Genomic DNA, 6,357 nt, shown 5'->3' with positions numbered 1-6,357 from the left:
GGAACTGGTCTGTATGTGGGATCCGAACCCTCAGCGGGAGCGCCACCGCACTCCCAAGCGGCGCACTGTAGCAGTGCGCCACCGGGCCGGCCCCCTCCACTCATTCTCCCGGAGCCGGTCCACACTGTCCTCTGGCACATCTCACCAACATCACTATAGAGCTAGTGGCCAGGCTGAGGCTCTGTCCCCCAATGCCTCCAAAGCCCCTTGTCCCTGGTTCAAACCCTGAGTGGTCTGAGCTCTGAGCTTCTGGGAAAAGGCAGGGGAAAGTCCTCATGGATCAGCTCTGTGCCAGCCTTGGCAGGACTCGGTGCACAAGCACAGCTGCTGTGGGGTGCAGATGACAAGTCTCAAATGATTCCATCAGCTTCTGGCCCTGAAGCAGTTGCCCACCCCCACCATTTCCACTCCCCAAGCCCCTGTGCTTTTCTTCTGGGCTAAGTCTCCCATCAAGATTTCCCTGTCCCAGGAACAGCCCAAAGTTGGCACACCTGTGATGGCCAAGTCCATGCCAGCAGAAGTGACAGATCAGAACACCTGCCCCAGCTCTGCCAGCCCAGGTGCCCCTTCCTGTGAGCTGGGTGGCAGTAGCAGCCTCAGGACTGGAGGGCAGCAGCAGCACTTGCTGAAGAGACAGCAGAAAGCGTCTCGTGGAAGCCCCATGGTGCAGAAACATGAGAAAATAAAGCATATTTCATTAAACTTTGGGCAGGAAAAGCATTGATTCACACCCCCCCCCCCCTTATTTCCTTCCCTGCTCAAATCACTAAACTTTTCCATGCTCAGCCCGCAGAACTAATTAAACCCTTTATTGAGCCTGGGTTTTGCTGTGAGATTGACTCTAGTCCTGTTTTGTCTTCTCAATGAGGCACTCAGTGTTCATCTCATGGAATGAATTGAGGCGTTCTTTGGGGTGGGGCCTCCTGGGCTTCGTACTGTTGCCCCGTTTCATCTCTGCTTCAGAAACAGTAGAAGGAAATTCTTGAGCATGAGCTTACGGGGGGTTTGGGGCTAACATTAGCTTGATTTTATCTCTGTACAAATGTCGTGGCTGCTCATTTTAACATGCTAAATGTTACGAAGTCACTTTGAATTATGGTGGGGAAACGTTGTGGAGGGCCCGTCTCCATTCCCCAGCCTGATAAAGCACTTTATAATCATGTCCTTTCTGGAACGTCTACCAAAAATATGCTATATTAAGATGCAAAGCTATTTGTTAAAGTCATTAAACTGCAGCTGAAAAACATGATTTTTTTTACCATATATATATATGTGTGATTTTTTTTTCTCTCATCACCAAGAAAATTGAAGGATGAAATCCAGCAGACAATTACACTTCATGGAGTGGTGTCACATCTGCGGGTTTCTCTGATGCTTGTTGTGGCCTCTAATTAGATTCAGGGTTCTCTCTATGTGGGGGCTTCAGCTTAATGCAATTTGGAAACTAGTCACGTTTAATTGGGTTGTGCTGTTGGGGATCGGCCAGGCAAAGGGAAGCGCTGTGCTGCATACTTGGGAAACTTACAAAAGCGGTATCACAAAACACGCAGTTACCGGTGAGATGAGCAAAAGCCATTTGATTCGCTTCCATGCTGGAGAGGCTCCGAGGACTGCCCCTTCTCTCAGGTGCCGCGTTTTAATTGTGTCCTGGCTTGGTCAGGCCTCTGGGTGGCCTCCTGTCAGAATGGAGGGGAAGTCACTTCAGGCAGTCCTCTGGAGAAATCTCTGGCACTTTGGTAGCAGGTGTGAAGGCAGACATGTGTACGCCTCATTTTCTTAGGGCAATGGTCCAAAGACAGTCCTAGCGGCTGAAAGCCAGGATTGAGGAAGCCACTCAAACTCATAGGTGCTGAAAACATCCATGTGTCATGGGTAAAGAGCTGTAAGAAAGTAACCAAAAGGTCCCTGCTTGGATGTAGTCTGCATCAGTCCAAGTTCAAATTTAATTCATTTCCTGACAGTTGGAAAAGCTTCAAGGCCTGGGGAGGAAAACTCTACCGACTTCAGCTGAGTTCCAGTGGAGTTGTTGCTGGATTGGAGNATACAGGGATGCGGACCACTGAAGAGGCAGGTGCTTAAGTCAGGAGGGGGCGTGACCATTGCAGAGAGTTTCCAGGAAGAATTATGTCTCTTCACACCCAAAAGGTGAGTTGAATTTGGCCAGAAGAGGGATGGGGATGGGAAAGCACTCCCAGCAGTGGGCACAGCTAGGCAAAGGTGGGGGTGGGAGGGGAGTGGGAATGGGGTTGGAAGAGAGCCTGGGGAGTGTGGGAAGGATTGGCAGCTGCAGCTCAGCATGGCTGGGGAGGACAGGAGGAGGGCTGGGATGAGTCTGGAGGAGGGGGAGCAAGAGCCCAGACAGGCAGGCCCAGGCAGCTTGGAGACAGATTAGACTATATGCCTACAACAGGGGGGAGCTCTCTCTAAGCACCCAAGGCCCAGCCCATGGCCCTCAATGGGACAATCTGCTTCTTTCTTTTTCCTTTTCTCACTTTCTCTTTCTTTTTTTTTTCTCCCTCCTTCTTTCTGGATGGGAAGACCAAGGAAATTTCAGAGCCAGCCACTATCTCCAGACACTAGGGGTAAGAAAGTCCTGTCTTCCCTACTAGAATCATAACAAGTCACCTCACATCTTGCTGGTGGCAAGGGGACATCAGCACTATCCCAAGAGCTGGCAGCCTTGCTGCTCTGCTGAAGGATGGAGATGCACGAGGATGGGCCAGCGGGCAGGGCACTGGCTCTTCTGTCCTCATGGTGGGGCTCCATCTGGCCATCTGTCTGGCTAAGGAAAGCTAGTGATCTGAGGCTGTGTCAGTCCCTGGGTGCTGAGCCTGGGGAGGTGGGTTCTGTGGGTCTTGGAAAGTCTTTCCTGTAGTACTCTCCTGGGTTCCCTCTGATGTTGGCTAAGCATAGCTGCACTTGATAGTGATTATTTAGAGTTGCCCNCTGGGGAGGAAAACTCTACCGACTTCAGCTGAGTTCCAGTGGAGTTGTTGCTGGATTGGAGAACATCTTCACAGAAGTACAAAGAGTATCTCAGTTACCAACTGTTCATATGAGAATAAAGACTGGTTCAGCCATTAGAATGATTTCTGGACCAAGGGTCCTAAGAGAGGACTACTCAACTCACCTCCTCAGTGTCTTTATTTCCCATCTGTAAAATGGGTGTAAAAATTTAATTAATTGATTTTAAAATTTTAATTAATTCATTTATTCCTCCAATATTTTCTCTCCAGGCACTGGAGATAAATAAAAATGAGTAAGACATGTTCCTGTCCTCAAGGAGCAGAGAATCTTTAGAAAGCAGAGCCTGAGGCAAGGATTAAGTGACTAATGCTTTAAACACTCAGTGGCTGCTCCTCTACATGGTGTTTCATCCACAGGGGAAAGTGGGGTCATGGGCTGGAGAAGTGTAGTGCTGTCCAAGAAAAGGAAGGAAGAAGCACCTGAGGAACCTACAAGGGTACATAAGGTTTGTGACCCCATACAGGGATGCGGACCACTGAAGAGGCAGGTGCTTAAGTCAGGAGGGGGCGTGACCATTGCAGAGAGTTTCCAGGAAGAATTATGTCTCTTCACACCCAAAAGGTGAGTTGAATTTGGCCAGAAGAGGGATGGGGATGGGAAAGCACTCCCAGCAGTGGGCACAGCTAGGCAAAGGTGGGGGTGGGAGGGGAGTGGGAATGGGGTTGGAAGAGAGCCTGGGGAGTGTGGGAAGGATTGGCAGCTGCAGCTCAGCATGGCTGGGGAGGACAGGAGGAGGGCTGGGATGAGTCTGGAGGAGGGGGAGCAAGAGCCCAGACAGGCAGGCCCAGCCAGCTTGGAGACAGATTAGACTATACGCCTACAACAGGGGGGAGCTCTCTCTAAGCACCCAAGGCCCAGCCCATGGCCCTCAATGGGACAATCTGCTTCTTTCCTTTTCCTTTTCTCACTTTCTCTTTCTTTTTTTTTCTCCCTCCTTCTTTCTGAATGGGAAGACCAAGGAAATTTCAGAGCCAGCCACTATCTCCAGACACTAGGGGTAAGAAAGTCCTGTCTTCCCTACTAGAGTCATAACAAGTCACCTCACATCTTGCTGGTGGCAAGGGAGCATCAGCACTGTCCCAAGAGCTGGCAGCCTTGCTGCTCTGCTGAAGGATGGAGATGCACGAGGATGGGACAGCGGGCAGGGTGCTGGCTCTTCTGTCCTCATGGTGGGGCTCCATATGGCCATCTGTCTGGCTAAAGAAAGCTAGTGATCTGAGGCTGGGTCAGTCCCTGGGTGCTGAGCCTGGGGAGGTGGGTTCTGTGGGTCTTGGAAAGTCTTTTCCTGTAGTACTCTCCCGGGTTCCCTCTGATGTTGGCTAAGCATAGCTGCACTTGATAGTGATTATTTAGAGTTGCCCACCAGAATTTTTCCCTCCTCACTTCTGGTAGCTTGACCACAGGGGTGGGCCCATGAATCTGATCTAGTCAATCACAGTGGCCCACTCCTCAGGCCAGAGTGATTGGATCACAGATGGCCAAGTGTAATTATTTGTGGAAGGATCCAAAACAGGCAAAACTGATCAATGGTGATTGAAGTCAGGGTGAAGGTTACCTTTGGGGGGTCAAGGGTGAACTGAGAGGGGTACAAGGGAGGCTGCTGCAGAGCTACTATGCACACCTGTAAAAAGGTGTCAGGATGCACTTTATATGTGGTATCCAGGGAGGGAGCAGGGACAGGAGGAGGGAGGGAGGCCATGTGCCCACATCACAGCCATACATCAGAAAAGAGGATCCCACAGACCGTGCAGCCAAATTATGGTTGATTCCAGACCGGGAGACCCCTCGAACCCTGTGGACGAGGAGCCCCAAGCCTAATCCAACAGGAGCCATCAGGTATTTCCACAGTGAGAAGAGTGCAGGCTCTGCGGCCAGACTCCTGGTTTCCATTGCTTATAACAAAACACTTGAAACTGGGTAATTTATGGAGTAATAAAATTTCTTTCTTGCAGTTTTGGAAGGAAAGCTGGGAAGTTCATGGTCCAGGGGGAAACATCTGGTGAGGGCCTTCTTGGTGGTGACTCTCTACAGCAATGTAGGGTGTCACATGGTGAGAATCGGCTGAGCAAGTGAGAGCTAACCTGCTCACTCGCTTTCCTTATAAAACCACCAGAACCACACCCATTACTCCATGAATGGATCGATCCATTCATGAGACCACAGTCCACACAATCTAATCACCTCTTAAAAGCCCCATGTTTCGAATACTATGATTGGATTTCCCACCCTCTTAAAACTGTTACAATGGGGTCAAGTTTCTAATACATGAACTTTTGGGGGACATACTTAACCCATAGCATGCATTTTGCTCCCCACCTCCCCTCTTGCTAGACCATGGATGGGCAACCTCAGTTCTCCCTGCACAGTTTCCTAGTCTGCAAAACAGGGATGGTGCTCATATGACCTCACAGTTCTATGGAGGGGCTTGAACGTAAGGCATGCGTAGCTCTGAAACTAGTGACGGGCACAAGGAAAGCCCTGGACAAGAGTCATCATTTCTCCTTGCAACGCTCCTGTCTTCTCAGCAGCTCACAAGAATCCCTGCTCAATTTGTCTTCAACATTCACAGACAAAACATCATTAGGAAGCATGGCTCGTTATCATCCTGCAAAGAATTTCCACTGCCCCCAAGTGGAGTGGAGCCCAGAGATTGACCACAGGGGCCCCAAACAGGGTGAGTACAGGACCGACATCAGCCAGATGATACTCATTACATTAGACACTGGGACCCTTGTCCACAGGAGAGTGGGGCCTCTGATCCCTGCCTGGTCCTCAGCCAAGAATAGCCAGACACAGACAAGAGACCACTGGACAGAAGCTGCAATCTGGGCATCTCAGGATAATGTCACCTGTGCTTGTCCCGGGAAAGCCTGCAGACTCCTCCAGCCCCTCTTGTCACTTCCTGGGCCTGTGTTCTGGAGTACTAGTCCCCCAATTCCCTCCTTTCCTGCTGCGGAAGAGTAAGGGGCATCTCAGCAGACCCTGAAGCAGGGTATTAGGTTTCTACTTCTCTCCTTCCTTTCCCTCAGCCCCTTTTCTCCCACTTTCTTCTCTTCTTTTCTCCCTTCCTTATTCTTTTCTTCATAACATTTCATTGTAATAGTACATACATATATGTACACACACACACACACACACACACACACACCAGAGTACTTTAAAACATTCATGGAAAAATAGAATCAAAAGATAATATCTTTCCATGACCTCTTTGAAGACCCCTTGTATATGTAGAAGTACACACACAAGTGGACAGCTCTATGAATTTTCACAAACTAGATACACTCGAGAAAGCAGATCCAGAAGCCCCTGTCTTGCACCCCTCCGGTC

This window comes from Galeopterus variegatus, unplaced genomic scaffold (genome assembly GCF_000696425.1).
Source record: "Galeopterus variegatus unplaced genomic scaffold, G_variegatus-3.0.2 Scaffold906, whole genome shotgun sequence".
Classification (NCBI taxonomy): domain Eukaryota; kingdom Metazoa; phylum Chordata; class Mammalia; order Dermoptera; family Cynocephalidae; genus Galeopterus; species Galeopterus variegatus.
Note: the sequence above shows the minus strand (reverse complement) of the source record.